Source organism: Uloborus diversus, chromosome 3 (assembly GCF_026930045.1).
Source record: "Uloborus diversus isolate 005 chromosome 3, Udiv.v.3.1, whole genome shotgun sequence".
NCBI classification, from domain to species: Eukaryota; Metazoa; Arthropoda; class Arachnida; order Araneae; family Uloboridae; genus Uloborus; species Uloborus diversus.
Window position 1 is genome coordinate 133,333,053 of NC_072733.1, and position 24,101 is coordinate 133,357,153.

Below are 24,101 nucleotides of genomic sequence, written 5' to 3' on the forward strand. Positions count from 1 at the left end.
TTAACATAGTTTACATGACTTTAAGCAAAACGTTTTAAAGTGTATATTTATTTTTATATCATTTCACAATTTTTATTAGTCAAGTAAAAATTAGTGTATTTCAATAACTATTCTAAAAGAAAACGTTGAATGATGGACAACTCGATGTTGAATAGTTTTGTATTGGATACAAACAGAGCAGACTTACTTTTTAGAAAAACCAATTGTATAGCAAAATGTGATTTATTTATTTGTTTATTTTTATCACTTACATTTTGATACTTAATGCATATTGCATGGTTAAGTAAGGATAATACAAAAGTTTAAAAGCAGATCAAAGTGTAAAAGATGAATCAAAATTGCTAACGAAAATAACTTCATTAGTAACAAATAAATCAAAATAAAAAAATTGCAATGATCATTTAGAACCATCAATAATGTGTTTTGGTCATTGTTTTAAATGCCCTTGGAGCATTTTATATTACCCTAATTTATTTCAAAGCCTCGGCTGCAAAAATTTTAGTTTTATATTAACTGAAAAGTCGAAAAAGGATTATTTGAAAAATGCTCAAAATATGGTAAACTAAATTAAAATTTCACGCGTCAATAGTGTCTTTCAACGAGCTTAAAAAAGATTACAGGAATAAAAATTGTTGAGATATCCATGTTGCATTTTCCAAGTTAAAGAAGAAATTTGTTTTTGAAAATATCGTAGTTAAATGGTTTAGATGGAAAACGAGCTTTATTAATTTTAAAGTAGTTTCAGAATAACAGTATTTTAATTTACCAGTAACTTAAATTTCTTTTTATTTTCCTTAAAGAAACGTTGCATATAGTTTACATTATAAACACTACATTTGAGAAATACTATAAAACCGCAATATCAAATATAATTCTTAATGATCTTGTTTGAAAGAGTGGTTTTGGAGTCGAATTCAAACACTGTCGGAACTTTAATAACTTGCTGAATAACGTTTGCGTGAAAAAAGAAAACAATACTTCTCACAGAATAAAAAATTAAAGTTTTGGCATAGCAAAATAACATTACCAAATATTTGTTATCAGAAAAAAGAAGAGAAGAAAGTAGTTGAGAACGTCATCTTCGCGATAAGTAAACTCAGATTGTGAGAATTAAGAATACATTTCATAAGGAATAATCACAACATACATTTTCTTACTGCAATTTTCACATTCAAAATATCTTTGTTAAAATATTTAAAATAATTGTTTTCTTTTATGCAAAGAGCTCACAATTTAATTATTTTACACAAAAAATAAATAAATAAAATGCATTTTTGTTCAAGTTGAAGACCATTTTCAGTAATATTTATGACTCCATGATTTTCAAGAAAATTTTCTACTGATTTATAACTTACAAAAACACCAAGCTACATTAAAGAAATAGGAAAAGTTCTTTGGAGTATTTTTTTTTTCTTTTTAGAAGTAAACTGCAATCTACACGCATAATAATAAAAATAAACACATAAATGAAATAAGTCTGAAAATTGTTCATATGTTGACTCATTTCAAAGATCTTTATTTACTTACATTTTTCGAAATAAATACCGAGGATTTTCTTTCTTTTATTTACATAAACGTTGCTCTTCTCTCTTTTGTTGTCAAAACTCACAAAAAATGTTTGTTTTATTTCCTGATATTTATATTAAAAAGAAAAATTGAATTACAGGCATCAAGTTATGCTCGCTTTCTAGTAACCAAAGGAAGAAATTTTTCATCAATAAATCTAGCTACTCACGATTTCATTTTCAAGTTTAAAATGGATTTCGTTTTCAAATTAATGGTTGTTTCGTTTCAAGTTTTTGAAAGCAATAATGCTAAATTTAATAGAAACTGCAACATAGAAATGAAATGACGTTTTAAGTGTTTTAAAATGGAGCAAAAACTAAAGTGCACTTTTTTCCCTCGTAAAAGTGCCGTTTGTTACTTTCCTTTGCTTTTAACACAATAAAATTAGTAGGGTAGGCCGGGGCACATTTACGATGATTTTTTTCAATGAATTTTCTACTTTTTATGTTTGAACCTAGGAAATTTTAGACATTGTGGTTTTATGAATTAGTTGCTGAAGTCAAAATTTGTTTATTCAGTTGTCTCTCAGTTTGTGTTTTCAAACGTTAAAAAAAAAAAAAATGTTTTTTACAGTCCAAGTCGGTTGCGTAAACTTGCTTTGAACACGATGCAAGTTTACGCATCGAGTGGGGCACGTTTACGCGTACTAAAAATTATATTAAAGAGTAAGTGAAATAGATACCTAACCAAATTTAAATGTTTTATATATCTTAAAACACTTTAGAAATAAGAAAATCACAAATAATTAATTAAAGATCATTTTATAGGCTAAACTAAAATAATAGGACTTATTGCTAATTAAAAACAGAAACTATTGACATCTAAGACGTTGAACCCTGCCTTCTCTTTTTTTCGATTGGTTGTGTGCTTTCAAACAATAGATGTAAGCGCAATTATCTACTTTGTAAACAGAGAATCGTTCATTAATTTCCTTTTTACCGAGCGTACCAACTTTTCCCTGTCGCAGGTATTGGTTTCATACTTTTTTCTTTGATATCTTCTATTTCTGCTTCAATATAAACTTGTAAATTTTAAAGTAATTCATCCTTTTTGTTTTGTTCTGCCCATTTTGTTTCTTTTCTTTGTAGCTTCTAACTGCTCTCGTCAGAGGGCTTCTTTAACCGGAGTATCAGTCAGGATTGTTAGCATCCTATTTTTTCACTTTCCTGGTTCCTAATCTTTTTTTATTTTTTCAAATGGTCTCAGTTGTGGTAGTCCATATGTGATGATGTGGAAGGCTTACCGGGAAAACACACTTGGATTATTGATAAGCCTTTTAACTATTTTGACATCTAACGCGGTTCTGTTTGAACGTAATGTCTTACCATCTTTATAATAAAGAACATGTATCAGAGGCTGAATAGTGTATAAAGTAAAAGTTGAACAAGCATGAAGACATCACTCTATGATTGTAAGCTAGAAGATACGAATCTTTTACTTAATTCAAATTAATGGTTGTTAATAAAATTAAATAACCTGAAAATACTAAAGGTTTGAAACAGTACAGAGCAGTATCCGAGGCCCGTTTAAAAGTAAGACAGAGTAGTAAGACACAATAAGAACATGCGTTAATGTGCCCCGATGAAAATGCGTAAACGGGCCCCGTCGGCAAGTTTGGATTTATTTTTAACGTGCAATAAAATGTAATAACTTTTCTGTCCATACAAATACAATTCCCAAAAAAGGGTGAAACTCTGCTATTTTTTATGTGTTTATTTGTTTTTAGCAAAGTATTATTTATTTAAAATAAGCTTCAAAACGTTCAACACAAAATTTACTCGGCTTGGTAGAAAGCAGATTTTCCTATCTGCATGCTAAATCGTAGCTCGACTGATGCTCAAAAACTTGTGAGAATATTTGCTGTGGAGCAGCATCAATATGCTATGACTGTTGACACTCCAGTTATAACTCGTTTTTGAAAAAGGGCTCTGCGTAAACGTACCCAGTGCGTAAACGTGCCCCGATCTACGCTACAGTATTATTTTAAATGTTAGATTTTTTTGAGGGGGGGACGTAGGCTATTTAGGGAGGTAATAAATTGCTCTTCGCTGATTAGATTACTTTATTTCAATCTCAAAGCAATTACAACTTTTATATCAAAACGAGTTAAAGTCAAAGTAACGGAATTCGATAAAGGCAAGACACCAGTAGAGTTGCGGAGTCGGTAGAGAAATAACTGATTCTGACTCCAATTTCTGTAATTTTAAAGATTCAGACTCCGACGCCTTAAACTCCAAAATCAGTCAGACTTTGTAGCCATGGAAAAAATAAGGACTCGAGGTCAAATGACCGACTCCGACTCCTGGAATTATAAAGTCTCCAATTCCCGGCTCTTTTATACCGAAACCAGACGAACTTCAACGTCTCCCCTCCAGTGGCGTAGCTACACTTTCTGCCGCCCGGGGCGGTTCTTCAATTTGCCGCCCTTTATGATGGGAATTAGTTGACACATTAAAGAGTGAAAAGTATTTTAATATGATTTTAATAAACAAGAAAAAAAAACTTTTTTTTTCCCTTCTTATTTTTCTTGCAGAAGGGGGGAAAAAAGGAATTCAGAGCAACACCGATACATTCCAAAACTTAAGTCAAAATTCGGAATTTTACGCAATTTTTAGTAACGCTGATAGAAAAGATGCTTGGAGCTCCCAACAGGTATTTTTTTAATTAAAATTAGTTTTATGCATTCTTTGGTGACGTGAGGGGGTCAGGACTTTTCAAGGAAAATTTCAGAAACTGAAGTGTTCGAAAAGCAATTTTAGGCTATTTTTGGATACGTGAAGACATTGGGGAAGGTTCGGGGCCGCTGTCCGGAAAGTTTTTCAACTAAACAGAAAAACACATAAATGTAGGAGGCTGTCTAGTGGTGTAAGACTCTCCCCTAACTCCAACAGAGACTGGATTTTCCTGCCGAAATATTTTCAAACTTGAAATCAATTTTAGTCTATCTTTGATGACGTTAAAGAGAATAGGGAACGTGCAGGAGCTCTCTGAAAATTTTTCGATGACGAAGTTTCAAAAGCACAGTGGGGGTGTTTCTTCAGTCAAAAGTACTACTTATATCCACAGAAATTGATAGAATAAGTAAAAAAAAATACAACAAAAATACCCACAAAATAACTTCATTTTCCCAACAGTTGTTTTTTAAATAATTATTTTAAATGTCAATTTTTCAAACAAGGCGTGGTCTTTATGACGTCACAAATGATATCCTTTGGCGCATTTTTCGTTGCGTTTCCACGTTATGATAATCAAGCAGCGAATTAAAAATTGCCTCTACCCTTGCTATCAACCACATTGTTGCCAGTACACGTGAGTAAAGATGCGAATTAAATATTGTGCTCTTCTGAATGGCAACAGTGAATGGCATTTCATCATTTGTGATGTCATCGGCAGAAGCTTTGAACAATGAAAGCGCACCGATTAAAGTAATTTTTTAAAATATTAAAGTTAGTCAAATTATTTTAAAAATGGTCAGATCCTATGTTTTTAATCATGTTCTTTCAGAAAAAAATACTTTTAAATTTTTGGAAACGAACCCATTGAAGGATATATTTGACGGTAATAGTTTCCAAATGTTTCTAAAAATGTTGGGAAGTCAGGTGGTTTTTCCATCTCCCCTTGAAACTTTTTCAGATGACGCCCTAAAAACGTGACTTCAGCCATTGTTTGACAGACAACGTTATAAGAGAGTTCAGAGGGCGTTTCCCACCCGAAATCTTTTTCGAAACTGTTACTCATTTTAAGCTCATCACTGGTGAGAAAAAAAGGGTTTGCGGTCTGTCCTCAGAAGTTTCTAAAAGCGAAATTTGGAGTCAACTGTTATGACGTTAGGTGATTTTGTGCACATCTGGGGTCCCTACCCTTAGAAATTTTTTGAAGTTTAAGTTTCAAAAACCCATCTTTAAGCTATTTTTGTTGACATCGGATGAGATGGGGATTTTAAAGTTCGAAGTTGATGTCCTAAATACACACTTTAGACTATCTTTAATCATTATACAGGAAGGGTCAAGGCTTGACCGCCCTCATGAATTTGTTGGTATTGAAGATTTAAAAACTCAATAATCAATATTAGGCTAAAAGTCGAGATGTGAAGGGATCGGGTGGGCGTCATCCGTTGGAAATGTTTCGAGACTCTAGGACTAAAACTGCACTGTTGGGCTGTTTGGTGACGTTAAGGGATCGGAAGTTTCGGTTGCTCTTTCCGAAAATGTGACATTTATTGAGGGTTTAACAACGCAATTTTAAGGTGTCCTCAGTTGATCGAAGTTTTCCGGTCTCAAAACACATTTTAAAGCTAATAAAACTTTAGACAACGAAAAGGGGGGGAGTGTAAATGTAGCCCCCCAAAAAGCTGTTTTGGGCTATGTTTGGACAAATTAAGAGAGGGAGGGATAGAAAGTGGCTCTCCTTCGGAATTTTTTCAAAATTGAAGTACTGAAATTGCATTTTAAGCTTTGCGACAATTGGAAGAAGCGTAAAGGTCGGGGAAATTTTCCTAATTTAAAGTTTTAGAAACGCAAATTTAGGGTCATTTTGGTTTCTCAAAGGGAGTTATTACTCCCTTTTGGATCCGTGCTTGAGCGACTCACCTAATGTTAACGAACTCAGAAGTTGCCATCCAGGGTACGAGCAAAACTCACCCCCTCCCCTTCCCAAGATACGGTTCTGCTATATTACCAAATTTGAATGATTTTCTTTTTCCCTAATAGAGGTCGAAATGTTCCAAGTCTTTGCCCAAAGATCATTTTACTAACTAAAAGCTTTCCTTAAAATAAATGACTAAATGTGAAACTCATTGTATAAAGGAATTAGTTGCTATAATACAGTAATACAAGCAATTATTATTCGAGTTGTGAATAATTTTTTTTATAAAATGAACATAAAATTCATTCTGTCTTAGTGAAAATTTTGTAGTCAAAGCAATTGTTGAAACAGATAATGCTATCCTGAAAATGAACATGAAATCGCCCACCATTTCAGACCTTTCTCCTTTTACTCTTGTTGTCACTTTCCTTTAAAAAAAGGGTTTTTTTTTTCTTTTTTTAAATACGGTGGTTTCCTAGGAACTTACTTAAAATCAAGTGGTAGCTTCATTATATAACGAAAAGTTATGAAATGCATTGTTTCCTCTGTAATAGTTAACCTTAACAATAAAAAGAAAAAAACAAAAACACGGTCCTTGACTTTACACTACCACCTCTTTCAGTCTGTAGCTTCAGACGAAAGAAGAGGACAAACAAACAATAGTGAGGTCACATTCCTTGTCAAGTGATCCAAAGTTTTTTCCCTCACCTTTTTGTATTTCTTTGAAATTTGGCTCATCGATTGTACCTTTGTTTGGACCTTTGAGGTAATCAAAAGTCCAAATTTTTAGATTTTTATCTCTATTACTTTTTTATTTATGACACTTTGATTTTTCGAAAAATCCGCTTTTTTTCATGGATGCTTGAACATAAAATGGACGATAACTCAGCACCAAATATAGATAGAAAGATTTTGTAAAAAGCACTTTAAAGTACATTAGTTGCTGTTTAATAAGATATGCAACATGACTAATTTCAAAAAATTTTAATTTTTAAAAAATAAAATATAAATTTTAAGTTTATATTTCTCAGAAAAGGTATAATAAATTTTTTTTAAAAAATTCTCAAAAATTTGTGTGTATTTTATCTTCATTTGTGCAAAGTTTTACGTTGGGATCTCAATGAGATCATATTTTTATGAATTTTTAAATAAAATTTGACTTATGAAATAATGACATTTTTCAGATTCTAACTAGTTAAATATGGGTTTTTTTTTACAGGGGATGGTCAAGTAAGTAGTAATTGATCATGACTATGCTTGAAATGAACTGACATGACTTTGTAGATTAGTACCCCCCCCCCCCCCCCCTCTGCCGCACAACCACTTTTTATCTTTTTTTTTTCTTTCAAAACTATATTTTAAAAAAAAAGCCGGCAAGTAAGAGTTATAACCATAATAAACTAGGACAGACTCTGCTAAACATCAGTAGTGACTAAAGCTTATAAATGGGGGGGGGGGGGGTCATAAAAATTAAAAGTCAGAAAAACTGAAGAGAACCACTCATTTGCAGCTTTTTTTTCTTTCGGAAAGTGGGACGGTAGGGGGAGGGGGGGGGCAATCTGGAATGAAATTTAACAACATGGAAGGTTATGCTCAAATTAGCAAAATTTGTTTGGTCTATAACTGCTTTTAATATATGTATAAATAGATCTCGCTGCATTGCTCTCGTTTACAAGTGAAATTAAAAGAAAACTAGCATTAAAGAAAAGAAAAAAACAGCTGCACTCCAAATGTTGTAGAAAGACAGTTTTATGCGGACAGACACATGACCTGATACTTAGATTTATTTTTAGTTTAGTGTAAAAAGAATGAAACAACACGGGGGAAACACACCTATTTTGCTGTGATCTTGGGGCAAACTATTTCTTTCCTCCATCCAAAATTGAAAGTTGGTGCAGGGGTAAGGGACAAAATGAATCATAACTTTCCTTATTAGATAGTGAAATAATCAAGTACACTTTGTGATGTTCGGATTGAAAAAGAAACACTTGGTCTGAAAAAAAAAAGCATCAGGTGAAGCGTGATACTAGTATAGTGTTAATCGTATGTGTGAGTGAGTGTGGGGGGGGGGGGTAATGTACTTTGTCTTGCTTTAAAGAAGAACATTTACCAATTTTTAATAAGTTTACTATTCATTTGGTTTTTTATTCATTTATTTATTTTTTACATTTTGAAAATAGTTTTGAAAAAAAGAAATAATAAAAGTGGTGGTGCGGGGGGGGGGGGGAGTGCTTGCCAATTTACAAATTCACGTCAGCTCATTTCAAGCATAGTATGATCAATTACTACTTACTAGAACATCCCCAGTGAGAGAACCCCATTTTTAACTAGTTAGAATCTGAAAAATGTCATTATTTCATAAGTCAAATTTTATTTAAAAATTCATAAAAATATGATCCCATTGAGATCCCAACTTGAAACTTTGCAAAAATAAAGATAAAATACACAAAATTTTTTGAGAATTCCTAAAAAAAATTAATTATACCTTTTTTGAGAAATTTAAATTTAAAACTTAAATTTCATTTTTTTTAAATTTAAATTTTTTTGAAAATAGTCATGTTGCATATCCTATTAAACAGCAAATAATGTACTTTAAAATGCTTTTTACAAAATCTTTCTATCTATATTTGGTGCTGAGTTATCGTCCATTTTATGTTCAAGCATCCATGAAAAAAAGCGGGTTTTGCGAAAAATCAAAGTGTCATAAATAAAATAATAATAGAGATAAAAATCTAAAAATTTGGAATTTTGATTACCTCAAAAGGTACAATCGATGAGATAAATTTCAAAGAAATACAAAAGGGTGAGGGAAAAAATTTCCCAAATTTTGGATCACTTGACATGGAATAACCCAGTGGTGAGATGTATACAAAAAAAACACATGTTTTTTATTAGAGTAATTTTATTATCATAGTCGTACTAAAATCTTACATTTCAAAGACTTTTTCTTCTTTTTTGCCTCCAGTAATAGATCAAAAACATGATTTCCTTATTGGGAAAACGCTTTACATTTTTTTGCATCAAAAGTGTGAAATTGCCGCCCCTCAAAAAGTGCCGCCCGGGGCGAACCGCCCCCTCAACCCCTCCCTAGCTACGCCACTGCTCCCCTTCCCCTCCATCCATCCCAATGACTCTGACTCTGCAGCCCTGACCACCAGGTGACCATACTACAGAGAAAGGAATAAAAATCTTTATGAAGTAAAGTAACAGTAGTAAAGAACGTGTAAATCACAAAAGGGTAATTTTATTTTATGCACGTGTTTCGGAGTTTCAAGAAACCCTTTTTTTAATGCAACTAGGTCAATTTAACTTGCAGTACACAGTATTATAAATGTGGAAAGTGTGACAATTTTGGCGTTATTTTTTCTGCTCTATTTTATCTACACTGTAAAAAAAATCAGTAAAATTTACGGGTTTTTTACCGGCAGCTGGGTTGGTTGTGCAAAACCGTAAAAGTTGTGGAGAATACCCGTCAACATAACGGTCTTTTACCATACAAGGACAAAATTACGGTTTTAAACCGTTCATAGCTGAAGCGTTAGAACGGGGAAAAACCGTTTATCAACGTAACGGGTTTAAACCGTCAAATTTACGGGAAAAACCAGTTGAAATTACGGGTATTTTTTATAGTGTATTATTTTCATCTGACTATATTAAGCTTCCTTTTTTTTATTTGGAAACTGGGAAATATGCTTTAGGCGTACATGTATATTCATTTATACATAATATTAATTATATATTTAAATGTTTGAATTGCAAATCGTGAATATTTGTAAGTGTTCTGTATTCAGCAAAATTATTTTGCATTTATAGTAAAAATGAGCACAGCTACGTTTGGGTACGAACCAACTACGTTTGGGTTGAATGGACTTATATCTATACCGATGGGTCAAGAGTAGCAGACCATATAAATGCAGGTGCAGGCGTCTACAGTGAGCACTTTTTTTTTTCTATTCCTGTTGGTAAATATGCCTCTGCGTTCGATGGAGAGGTAAAAGCTATACACCTGGCTCTAGATCAGTTGAAATACCGTGATTTTAAACTTAAGAGATGTGTCGTCCTATCGGATTCTCAAGCGGCTATTGAGGCGATAGCATCGATAAAGAGCTGCAAATCACAGGAAATTTCTGAATGTCGCAGTTTCATTAACGATCTGGTGAAGCAGAATATAAAAGTGGTGTTGCAGTGGATCCCTGCACACTGTGGGATTAGAGAAAACGAGCTAGCTGATGCTCTGGCCAAGAGGGGGTCTGCTATTGTTCAACTACACTGTAAAATTGCTTCATTTAATTTACTAATACTTTTCCGTAAATTTACTGTACAATTTCAACTTATGAATAGAAAAGTTCCGTTCTGGATTGAAAACGGAACCTTGTATGGAATTACTGGAAATGTTCTTTTACCTTAGCGCACTAACAGAACATGTCCGCATGCGATCGTTAGAGGGAGCCTTTATCCGTGAAAAAACGTAATATCTCCACCGTAGAAGATATTTTTTTTAGTATTGAGTAATGGCAACAAAATGGCGGCGAAGCACGTTGTTTATTTCATGCATGGAGATAGCTGTATACTGAACATTTTTCGAACTTTTTCCTCTTCTCCATCAACATCAAATTGTTTTGAACAAAAGCAGTGATTACTGCATTAACTGAAACGCTTAGAGCGTGTGTTCGTTGGCTACGGTTTGTTTATCTTGTAGCAATGGCGGATGCCGTAGCGGTCAGAAATCATTATCGCCGAAGACGAAGTTTTAGGTACCTTCTCATCTGGGATTGATTGCTGGTGAGGGTTTACATTTTTACTACAAATAAATACTTTTTGAATTCTGTAACGATGATTGCTGCTTAAAATTAAGTTTTTATCTAGTTTGAACATTTAATTTCCCGCAGACCTTTGTTCAGACTTGAAAACATCGTGACAAGTTTTTAAAATTTAAAAGCTTCTAATAATATTAAAAACTTTTGTTTGCTAAGGGGATATTTTACAAAATTGTCTCGAATAACTAATTAATTGTTAGATGGGACACCATTGAGTATTGATTGTTAATGAAGAAGATTTTCTGCCTATAAGTAAGGTTAATGTAAAGATATTGCTTATTACTTAAAATACTACTGTTTTTTTTATTTATTTTTTTTATTAATTTATTTTAATTTCTATGCATAACAACTATGTCTGTATAAACTTGCTTCTTGCAATTGATTAGATTTCAATTAACAAGTTGAAACATCTAGTTTTAATTAACTACTTGGGTTTTCAAGAAAACAATTTTAAATATTCTCTCCCCCCCCTCTTTCAAACTTTTAAATGCTTGTTATCTACATTAATGAATATAATACATAATTTTTTAAGGAAAGGAATTAAAAAAATGTATCAATCATTAAAAAAAAGCATTATTTTGAGAACTTTGAATCAAATTATTCTAAGCACTTTATTTAACATTCCAGATGCTGTCCACTTTGAACCCTCTCAGCACTGGAACCTTCCAAAGTGAGCCGGAGAATTTATTGATGGAATGCGGATTCAACTGTGCAACTGAGTGAAAAGAACTTGAACAGAATAGGGAAGTTCGTCGCGAATATGCAAATTGTAAGTATAAAACATGTTGTTTTACATATGCATTAGGGCTGGGCGTTGGATTGATACATCCCCAAAAACCAGTGTAAATCCTGCATTGTTTAATCGGTTTCTAATTTTTCTCTTAACCAATGCATTAGTTCCGCACTGACCACAAATCGAAGCGCCAATGTACGGACACCGGTCTACGATCATTGCCGTTATAATATCTTTATTGTTTCAAAACGCCACTGGAAGCGGCACCCTGATGGGGGGTCACTGTGAACTACCAAAAGTGTTCTACGTCGACAATTTTTTCTGATGATTCTGTAAATTTGAAAGCTATTTATTGTAGGCTGTTTAGTATATTCCTAATAAACGAGTGTCCTTTATCTTCATTGTGAATAATTTTCAATGTTGAAGAAAAGTTGCATTTACTCAATAAATCAATTTTAAAAATTATTTATGAAAAATACATATTCTTTTATTTTAATCATGCATTAAAATTTGAAATATTATGCGTACAAACTGTGTGCACATATGTGTGCTAATTTAATTTTCAGTTTATTGTTTCAGTATCTTTTCATTTACTCATTAAACCATTCATTTACTGATTCAATTGATCAAAAAGATTTTCTATCTTTACTAATAATAAAGCTGGAAGTATCTCTGTCCGGAGGATGTCTGGATCTCTGTGACGTGCCTAGACCGTTCGGCCGATTTTCATGAAATTTGGCACAAAGTTATTTTGTAGCATGGGGGTGTGCACCTCGAAGCGATTTTTCGAAAATTCGATGTGGTTATTTTTCTATTCAAATTTTAAGAACAAAAATTTCATAAGATGGACGAGTAAATTACGAAATTATCATAACGTGGAATCGTAACATGCGCACAAGCCAAGTGGCAAGATACGAAATTATCATAACGTGGAACCGTAACATGGGTACAAGCCAATTGGCCAGAAAATTCACTATACATTATTTGTAAATATAACAGGCGAACCAAAAGACCTTTTTTCTATTACGGGGAAAGCCGTGCGATTACCACTAGTAATTGAATAAAATATTTCATTTTTCACTTTGCTCCTTAAAAAAAAAAGTTGAAAATTTCCACTTTTTTTTTTTTTTTTTTTTTTTGAAACTGCAAATTTACTGCCAAAACTAAAAAATACAGTTTCAATGTTAGTTTTACTTTAAATAGAATGTTCTTTCTTTATGTACTATAATTTTCAAAATAAATTTCTAATTTTTTCATTTTGAAAAAGCTCAGTCATCTTAGCTATTTCACTTTGCCCCACATTGCCCTACTCAGCACAAATGGCTGGCTGTTTATCAGTTACTAGATTACTATGCATTATGACGACAAAATTTACACGCATGAAAATTTTCTGCTTTAAGTCTAACAAAAGTATTTTTTAATTATTGCAGTGTAATCTAGTTTTAACGACATAGCTGCTTTAGCAAATAAAACTAATAAAGGAGACAGCCTATCCTAACCCAACACACTTCACAATTTGTTCTAAAATACAGAATGTCTGTAAACCGAATTCAGTGATAATTTAAAGAGTAACTGATGTTAAACAGAAGTCTTTCCGCTTGCGGAAGGATATACTTTAAGTTTAAAAACCCGATTGGCCCTGAGAAATAAAGCCTAACACTATTTTACTGTTTTAAAAATAATTTTTTATGAAAAGAACAGTTTCCATGAAAAGTTTTTCAGGTGTATAATTAATCAGTCGGAATTGGAATAATACAACTTTTAGTTTTATGTGGGGAGGTACGTGTTAAGGCGACCAAACTAAGAAGGACTAACCTTGGCTCTCGTTGACCTGAGTTCAACTATAGAATATACATTGAAAAAATTGTCTTCTCGTAGTTAAAATTATTTCCGCACCAGCTGCAATTTTATACGATTTTGTAGAATTGTGCATTATTGCATCCTTCCACATAAATGCAAAAGGAGATTGAAAGCACAGTACAAGGACAAATTATAAACATAAAAAAATAATGATTTTTTTTTGGGGGGGGGGGAGAGAATATAGTTGAAAAACATCCAGGTACAACTCCATTATATTTATTGTGATTCACAAATTCATGATTCCTTTCATGACAGTTCTTTTGAAGTTATTGAATAATATTGTTACGAATTCTGTAAATAGTAATTATTGTAGTAACATAACCTGTAAATAGTTTCTTGTAATGAATATACAACCCCTTTACATTCGGCTAAAGTATACGACCCTCTATTTCCTTTTTTTTCATTGATAAAATTTGATAACGGTCTACGCATTTCGAGAAGCAGTAAGAATGTTGTGGAAACTTTTCGATGTTTATAAAAGCGTCCCGCGTGATAAAAAGTTCAGTTTCGATTGAGAATTCGAACTGAGAGCGTATTTGCTCTGTTTATTGCGAGGCATTTCGCTGTGTTGTTTTCGTATTTGGAAGTAAATACGTGTGTAACCGTTGAGTTTACGGTGTTGAGTGATATTTGTTTAATTGCTGATGATTAATTTAGCAGTTGTTAACGATTTCTCCTGTACATAGTGTAAATAAAGCTCCTGTGTTTTTATCAAGAACTGTGTCGTCCTTTCAAGAAAGTTGGAAGTCTCGCCGGATCAGTTACAATTGCCGCCCAACGTAGGGCTACTTTAGGACTTTCTTGGAGTAAGTGTGACTTTGGACATTTTTTTTTCATAAAGACTTTTTAAATTTGGACTTTATTTTTATGGTGATTACTCGCGCAATGGATGAACAATTAAAACAACTTCTTGACGCAATCACCTCTGTGAAGAGTGATATGGCGGCTAATCAAGAACAATTGAAAAATGATATGGTGGCTAATCAAGAACAATTGAAAAATGATATGGCGGCTAATCAAAACCAATTAAAAAGTGATTTGACTGCAAGTTTTACTGCAAATCAAGAACAATTAAAAAATGAATTAGCGACTAACCAAGAACAGTTAAATAGTGATTTAACTACTAAAATTACTACAAGTCAAGATGAATGAAAAGTGACTTAACGTCGATGAAAACCATGATGGAGAATCAACTAACCGCCATGGCAGATAAAGTCGATGCTCTGGAAGAAAAATTTGATACTGTGGAAGAGCGCATTGCCAATGTGGAAAATAAGTTGGAAGAAGAAGACAAGAAATTTATTTCATTTAAGGAAGAAATAATTAAGGACATGGAAAGGAGATTGGCGACCGCGGAAAGCAGCTCTGTACAGTTTGGCGCTCCCACATCGGTTGCTCGACCGTCCATTAAACTTGCCACATTCGATGGGAAAACTTCGTGGCAGGTTTACAAAACTCAATTCATGATAGTGGCGGAAGCGAACGGATGGGACTCTGCTACCAAGGCCTGCCATCTTGCAGCATCCCTGAGAGGTGATGCAGCGGACATTCTTCGGACCCTTCCGGACAGCCAACGCCTGGATTTCGCCGCCCTCACATCTGCGTTGGAGCTTCGCTTCGGTGAGAAGTGCCAGAAAGATTTCAGCCGACTCCAGTTGAAGTCCCGTTTCCAGAAAACCGGGGAAACCCTGCAAGAGCTTGCGGCGGACTGTCTCATCTTGCTTTTTGCGACTGTCCTGCGGATGTTTGAGACAACCTGGCACTCAACTACTACATTGACGGGGTTCGAGATCCAGAAATCCAGAAAGCTCTACGGATGGCGGATGTCAAAGACCTGAATTCTGCTGTTGTGTATGCGATGAAGTTGGAGGCCGCCCAGCAAGCCACCCGCAAGGATCGCCATTCAATCCGCGGCGTGAAAACTGATGAGCTTGATCCGGTTTCGTCACGTTTTGCTGAACTTGAAAAGCAAATGAAAGAAATTGCAGGAACCCTCAAAAGGATTTCGGCTCCCAAGGACCAAAATCGACAACCACTTAAGTGCTGGAAATATGGCGGCGAGGGTCACTTACGAAGAAACTGAAGCTCGCCAAGAAACCAGAGGGAAGAGCGCCTCTCCCTCTCAGGTCCAGGAAAACTAAGCCATGGCAATCTCGCGGGGCGGAGGTCGCCAAATTGGAATGAGCCCCATCTTAAAGTTTTCCAGATTTCATCGACAAGTGGCGGCAGTAATGAACTGTTTGTTTACGTATATGTAAACGGGATTCCCTGCGAACTGATTATTGACACTAGAGCCAATGTTACAATCATTAGAACAGATGTGGCTCGTCAATTTGGACTCAACATCCTATGGACGCCGCCCTGCGTTACCCTCTAAACTGTGACAGGTGACAAGATCGAGATTGAAGGTAAAGTGAACTTAGAAATTGTGTTTGGAAATGCCACTTACCATCATACGGCATTCGTTGCTGCTATCACAGAACCCTTCATTCTCGGATTGGACTTTTTAAAGAAGTATGACTTCAACCTCGACTTCAAGACTAATGAGCTGCACTCGATGAGGGAAGACATAGCCGTTTTCCCCGCAGAAAGTGATGTAAAATCCGCTCATCAAATAATAGCCCAAACAGATTTATCGATTCCCTCAAGGTCAGAATCATTAATACCTGGCTCCATTGAAGAAAGCAATAGTTTTCGATTTGGACTCATTGAATACCCCAACTTAAGCAATAACCCAAAAGGAGTGCTGGTAGCATCTACGCTCGTGGACCTTTCTAAAGATGTAATTCTTGTGCGAGTCGTCAATGTGAGTGAAAGGCCAAGGAATATCCGGAAAGGTGAACTGTTGGCAACTTGTACTCCAGTAAACTGCATCATTAGAAAAATCAATTCCCCCGAGACTGTGTCTTCTGAGTCCTTGAAATCGAAGTTAATTGGGAGTGCGCCATTATCGAAAGATCAAAGAACTGCTGCGGAACAATTGGTGGACGATTTCAAGCATCTGTTTTCATCTACATCGGAGGATGTTGACCGTACGAATTTAACGCAGCATAGGATCTACACTGGAGAACACCCCCCTATTAAACAGCATCCAAGACGACTACCGTTCGCCAAGAAGTAAGAGGTTGAGACCCTCCTGAAAGAGATGCAGGAGAATGATGTCATCGAACCCTCGTCCAGTCCTTGGGCCTCTCCCATCGTCTTGGTCCGAAAGAAAGATGGCTCCACCAGATTTTGTGTCGATTACCGGCGGCTGAATGAAATCACCAAGAAAGACAGTTACCCTCTTCCACGGATAGACGACACCTTGGACACTCTTTCCGGACACAAGTGGTTTTCGATCCTGGACTTGAAGAGTGGCTACTGGCAGGTTGAGATACACCCTGATGACCGAGAGAAAACAGCGTTTACAACTGGACAAGGCTTATGGCAGTTTAAAGTGATGCCCTTCGGCCTCTGCAATGCACCAGCTACGTTCGAGCGTCTTATGGAGACAGTGTTAAGAGGAATTTCCTACGAATCCTGTCTGGTCTACTTAGACGATATCATCATCGTGGGACGCAGTTTCGAAGAACACATGGCAAATCTTAGGAAGGTGCTGCAGAAGCTTAAGGAAGCCAATTTGAAGTTAAGCCCGTCCAAATGTAATTTGTTCCGCCGGGAAGTGAACAACTACCTTGGTCACATCATCTCTTCTAAAGGTGTACAAACCGATCCAGAAAAGGTATCTGCGGTCAAGAGTTGGAGTCGTCCCGAAAACATCCATCAGCTGCGAAGTTTCCTGGGGCTCTGCACGTACTACAGGAAGTTTGTAAAGGGTTTTTCCAACATTGCACGACCTTTGCATAAGCTGACGGAGAGCAAGCAAAAGTTTGAATGGTCCAAAGAATGCGAAGATGCATTTCTACGACTGAAGGAGGCTTTAACATCAACGCCTATCCTCGGCTATCCTCAGCCTGAAAAATCCTTCATCCTGGACACTGATGCGAGCCACGAGGGCATCGGAGCTGTTTTATCCCAAGAAATTGACGGCAATGAACATGTCATCGCTTACTGGAGCAAATGCTTATCAAAGTCGGAGCGAAATTACTGTGTCACCAGAAAGGAGTTACTGGCCATAGTGAAAGCTGTAGAACACTTCCATCATTACCTCTACGGCCGAAAGTTTCTGCTTCGGACAGATCATGCCTCCTTAACTTGGCTTTTGAACTTCAAGAATTCAGAAGGCCAGATAGCCAAGTGGATACAGCGGCTCCAGGAATATGACATGGAGATCAAGCACCGAAAAGAGTTGTCTCACGGTAATGCAGACGCTTTATCAAGGAGACCCTGTCCTGAGAACTGCAATTATTGTTCCCGAATCGAGAAACAGTATGGAACGACTAGCCCTACTGCCTATCAGGTGACAGTGACTCCAACATCATCAGAACCTGATCCATGGAGTGACGACCAAGTTCGAAAAGATCAACTTGAAGACCCCGACATAAAACAAATTTTGGAGTTCATGGAGAGTGACAGTCGGCGACCTAGCTGGCAGGACGTTTCCATCTTCAGTCCTGCAACAAAAAGATACTGGGCTTTATGGAACTCGCTCCATTTACGGAACGGCGTGCTGTACCGAAAATGGGAATCTGATGACGGCAAAACGTCTAGGTGGCAATTACTACTTCCCCGATCAAGGATTTCAGATGTTCTGAAAGAAATACATAGTAGTGCGACTGGAGGACATTTTGGTGTCTTGAAAACCCTCAATAAAGTTCGGGAGCGCTTCTTCTGGAGCAAGGCGAAGGATGACGTGGAGAAGTGGTTCCATTCTTGTGACGCCTGTGCTGCTCGTAAAGGACCGAAGAAAAGAAGCAGAGGAAAGCTACATCTGTACAACGTTGGAGCTCCTTTCGAACGAATTGGGATTGACACCCTGGGTCCTCTACCAAGAACTGCTGATGGGAACAGATACCTTCTTGTTTCCATCGACTACTTCACCAAATGGCCGGAAGCATATCCCATTCCAGATCAAGAAGCTACCACCGTAGCAGAGACTCTAGTCCAGCATTGGATCTCGAGATATGGAACACCTTTGCAGATCCATTCCGATCAAGGGAGGAATTTCATCTCTGCTGTGTTTAAGGGCCTATGTCAAAAGGGTCATGCCCCATAAATTTTCGGAATTGAGAAAACTAGGACAACACCACTACACCCACAATCGGACGGCATGGTGGAGAGATTTAACCGCACAATCCTGAATAATCTCTCGCTTATGGTATCCAGAAATCAACAGGATTGGGACAAGAAGCTACCTTTGTTCCTGCTGGCCTACCGCAGTGCTGTCCACGAGACTATCGGATTTGCCCCATCTTAGATGCTCTTTGGACGAGAGCTTCGGCTACCTTGTGATCTCGTCTTCGGTCGTCCTCCGGATGCGCCTTCATCTCCTGAGGAGTTCATCCAGGATCTCCAGGCCCGGTTGGAAAACGTTCATAACTTCGCACGAGAGCGAATCAACATCGCGGCGGAGAAGATGAAGACCCGATACGACACAAGGTCTACTGGACATGAATTCAACGAAGGCGACAAGGTTTGGTTATGGAATCCCATCCGACGGAAAGGTCTTTAACCCAAATTGCAGTCGCATTGGGATGGATCCTACAAAGTCCTTAACCGACTGAATGACGTCGTAGTGAGGATCCAAAAATCACCTAATGCAAAACCTAGGGTTGTACATTATGATCGGTTAGCCCCATACTATGGCCATAGTTCATGAGTATTACGTAAACAACCATGGTTGATAACATAAAAGTTGTAGATAATTTTTTTTTGCTTTTTAATGTTTAGTAATATTTCTTGTTATTATTGTGTTGCCTATGCATATTGGTTATTATTTACTGTGTGTATTTGTGACTTGTGATAGAAGTTTGGCACCCTTTCTGGGGATTGTACTGCCCGGGACGTGCAGTCCTTGGGAAGGGGGCAATGTTACGAATTCTGTAAATAGTAATTATTGTAGTAACGAAACCTGTAAATAGTTTCTTGTAATGAATATACAACCCCTTCACATTCGGCTAAAGTATACGATCCTCTATTTCCTTTTTTTTTCATTGATAAAATTTGATAACGGTGTACGCATTTCGAGAAGCAGTAAGAATGTTGTGGAAACTTTTCGATGTTTATAAAAGCGTCCCGCGTGATAAAAAGTTCAGTTTCGATTGATAATTCGAACTGAGAGCGTATTTGCTCTGTTTATTGCGAGGCATTTCGCTGTGTTGTTTTCGTATTTGGAAGTAAATACGTGTGTAACCGTTGAGTTTACGGTGTTGAGCGATATTTGTTTAATTGCTGATGATTAATTTAGCAGTTGTTAACGATTTCTCCTGCACATAGTGTAAATAAAGCTCCTGTGTTTTTATCAAGAACTGTGTCGTCCTTTCAAGAAAGTTGGAAGTCTCGCCGGATCCGTTACAATATGCTCGAAACAAGTCTTATAACCTGCTAAAATACTATTTTTTCATGGATAAGTTTTGTTTCTTGAGAGTCAAGTAATGAGGTTCGGAACAAAAATTTAGTTAGCAAATAAAATGTTACACTTACTATAGTTAGGGCAAACCTAACCTGGAAGCATTGTGAAAGCCAAGCATATCCGAAGCTCAGTATTACTTGGCTGCCAGGTAAGGTTCGCCCCAACTATAACTAGCCGAGAATTAGAAGAGATCGAGAATTGTTTTTGAGCTATTGGCTGGGCACGTTCAATTCTAACATATCTACTACTCCACACTGCCACTTTTAAAATTGAAAGTATTAATTTAAAAATTGTTGCAAAAAAAAAAAAAAAAATATGCATGGGTTTTTACAAATTAACTGTTTCTGAAGTAAGATGCCTAATTTCTCTCCAAATTTTAACAGTGCTGTTGACTACTTTTTTCGCTTGCCGTCAGCGTATTTCCTCGTTGTCAAGAAAAATTGTCGTCAAATATCTTACCGTCTTTTATTCTTGTAATTTAGGTTTGTGACATTAATTGTGAAAAATTGGAATCGTCGAAAGATGGCCCAGTTGTACCTATGATTTGATCTCTATATGAGTGCAGAAATAACAACGGTATTGATGATGACAGCAAAGCAAACTATTAATTCGACATTGGCACAAGCAAATAATGTTAAAAATTGTGTAGCACAAGATCTGCAATAATTGTAGCACAAGATCTGCAATAAATGATTTTGTACTTGTAATAAATGTTCTGTTTTATTGAAAACAATGTTAACTATGCACAATTGATAAGTTTCAATAATTTTGATTGAGTTAAATTTTATGGCAGTTATTGTTAAATAAAACATCGCACAGTTTATTACAGGAACTATTTTTTGTCGGGGGGGGGGGAGGGGGAGAGGAGGGTATTTTTGTGAAGACTGATTTAAAAAAGAAAAAAAACAGTTATTATGATTTGCGTTTATTTCATATGTTTTGCAAGTGTTGGTTGATAAAAGATTTCAATACAATAAAATGCAAAGCAAATACATTCCCAGATAGCTGTTATATCTTCCCTCTATACCTTCAAAAGAGAAAGACAGTTTCTGCATAGTAAAAATGTGTTTCCTCACATTTAGGAAGTTTCACAAGTCTTTGGAAGTTAATGAAGAAATTCGTGCAAATGCTCTAATAAAACTGTTTTTTTTTTTCTTTTTTTTTTTTTTTTTTTTTTTTGCTGTTTTTCAAAAAAAAAAAAAAAAAATATAAGGGCTTTTAAAATCTGCAAATGTTAATTCATTATGCTTTAATTGCCCAGCTATATTTTCAAAATAATAGTTTTTTAAACTGAAAATATGCGTGCATAAAAAGGGAAAATATTTATATTATAAACTGAAAACATCAGTTAATGAAACGGAAAGTATCTACATTAAAAACTGAAAACATCAGTTCATAAAACGGAAAATATTTATATTATAAACTGAAAACATCAGTTCATAAAACGGAAAATATTCCGATTGAGAACGGAAAATAGCAGTTTTAAAACGAAAAACGTCCGTGATAAAAACGGAAAGTGTCAGTATGAGATAACGGAAAGCATCCGTGATAAAAATGGAAAACACCACTTCTGTAAAAAAACGGAAAATTGTCGGCAACTCTGCTGCCAGTACATTTTCCGTTTTTTGAGGGAATTTTAAAATACAGTGTACCAAATGAGCCAGTCCCATACAATGCAATAAAGTTATATATGAGAAAAAAATCAAGAGTTTTATTTTGTTGGCAAGACCTAAAAGCTAGAAGCAACCACAAAGTTTGGTTTATAATTCGTGGTTTTGTCCCTTCAGCACCAAGAGCAGAATCAGTAGCTTTGTTTCGACTTTTAACTGGCCATGACTGTTTACTGACCAAAACACCTTCACCGCTTGAGGATTGTCAAGAGTCCCAATTGTCCTCTTTGCAATTCAAACGAAGAAATGGACATTCGTCACCTGCACACTTGCACCCAGCTTTCCAGACGTAGCCTGTAGTATCGGCAGCTAAATATTTCACTCTATTGTTCCTGCATTGTTTCTTGTTCTGTGTATTGTGTTTGTTTTTGATATTTTGTTCTTTGTAACCTTTTCTTGCTGCCAGCCATTGGAAATAAAATAAAAAAAAAAAAAAAAAAAAAACGTTTGGGTACTATTTAAGAAAATGTACCTTATTACATTGTATGACATAGTATGAGTGTTTAAGAGTTACTATGTTTTGTGGCTATATCCAAACATTTCCATAAAATTAATTTTTAAAAATTGCACATCTAAAAATTAACTTGCTCTCATTATTTATGACAAGGAAAGGAGTTACTATGCATTGTTAAAGGTACATCTAATACTAAAAGTTACATAAATCCGAAAACCTAAAGCCTAAAGTTTAAAAAATTCAGAGTTTGAGCATCACTCTGCCGTGGGGAGATAAAGGGCAGTAATTGCAAATTTTACATTTTTGTCATATGTCATCCGTTAGCTTTATTGTACAAGTTAGCGTATTTGGTTTCAGCTGGAAAAAAAATCTTGAAAGAAAGGTCTAATTCCAACAGTTTCCTATTGTTACTACTAAATCCAACACATATTTTTTCAAATATCTCGAAAACTCATTTCTGCTGATACTGCCATTTACCAACCCACGGCAGTATTGGTCTGATATTGATTTATTTATGAGGGATGGGAAACGGTTACTTAAAGAACTTAGTTACTTTCCATCATTATTAAGTCAGTTTCGAAAGTATACTGTCTTAATGCTCTGCTAGACTAGACCAAGCACTTAAAATAATTTAGGCAATTTAGTTGCCGAACAGAAAATAGGAACTTTTGATTTCTAAACAGCAGAGAGGAAGAATTTAGGTATTTAAAGGAGATTATGATGTTTTTTAGTTCATAGAATGGAAGCCTATTCGAATGTGGACAGCAGAGTGAGTGATGTGTCCGGGGAGGGGTTTCATCCACGGGCCTTTGTGATGGTAACCCAGTATTTTAGCTCTAAGCAAAAGGTTTCCAAGGCTGAGGGTCTAAGTTGGATTGTGTGCGCTCAGAATGTACGCCACAGTAATATAGGAGCATTTTTTGTAAAAGTGACAATAAGATAATTACAAGATTAATGGTGTAGATAACGTGAGGCAGTAAGAAGCAAATTGATGTCGATGGGCAAAAACTTTTGAGTAAAGCTAGTATCCATGGTTAGAGATGAAAACAGTCGGAAAAAAAACGGAAGATTTCCGAAAAAAACTGAAAAAAAAACGGTTTTTTTCGAAGGAATAAATTTCCATTTCGGAAAAATTGGGAAAAAAAAAAAGAATATTTTCAATTTTTCAGGGTTTTTATTGAAACTTTCGGCAAAAAGTGATTAGAAATTTCTCACGCTAAAATTCTGATGCAATTTCCTCCCCCCTCTCGTTTTATGTTAAAATACAGTCTAACGTTAATGCAAGTTGTTGTATGACAATATAATTTGCATATAGATCAAAAAATGTTTAATAATACTTTTTACAAAAAGCGTAAACCAATAACCTTAGTGAAGAATTTAGTTTCCTTCTTCATAAAACAAACAAGTATAACTTTAATCACAAAACTATGTTTCTGCTGACTGCGAACCAAATGTACAGGGTGCGGCAAAAAAAAACCCGGGCAAGCAATTTTCCAAGAAACTTTATGAAAAACAAATAAACTAACAAAACACAAAAAATAATAATATGAGAATACCTTTAGCAATCATTAAATTTAATTGGTTTCAAACTAGCAGCCTTTTGCAGTAATACGGAGATGCAACTGCCTATTGAAATTTTCATTCAAGGGCAGCAAGTCCTTTTATTCATCCTAATCCATAATTAAAGCAATTGGTTTAGACAGTTCAATTTTATGTGTAGTTTAGGGTAGACCTTTGACTCTAAAATAGGCCATGCTGTGTAATAAACGGGATTGAGGTCGAGCGAGTAAAGCGTCCACTCAAAAGATAATATCTTGTCAAAAACAACGCGCTTTGCACCACTCTTGTCTTTTTGGCCATATAAATCGGTGTGGAGTTAAAGGAAAATGTCTAGTTTCTACAA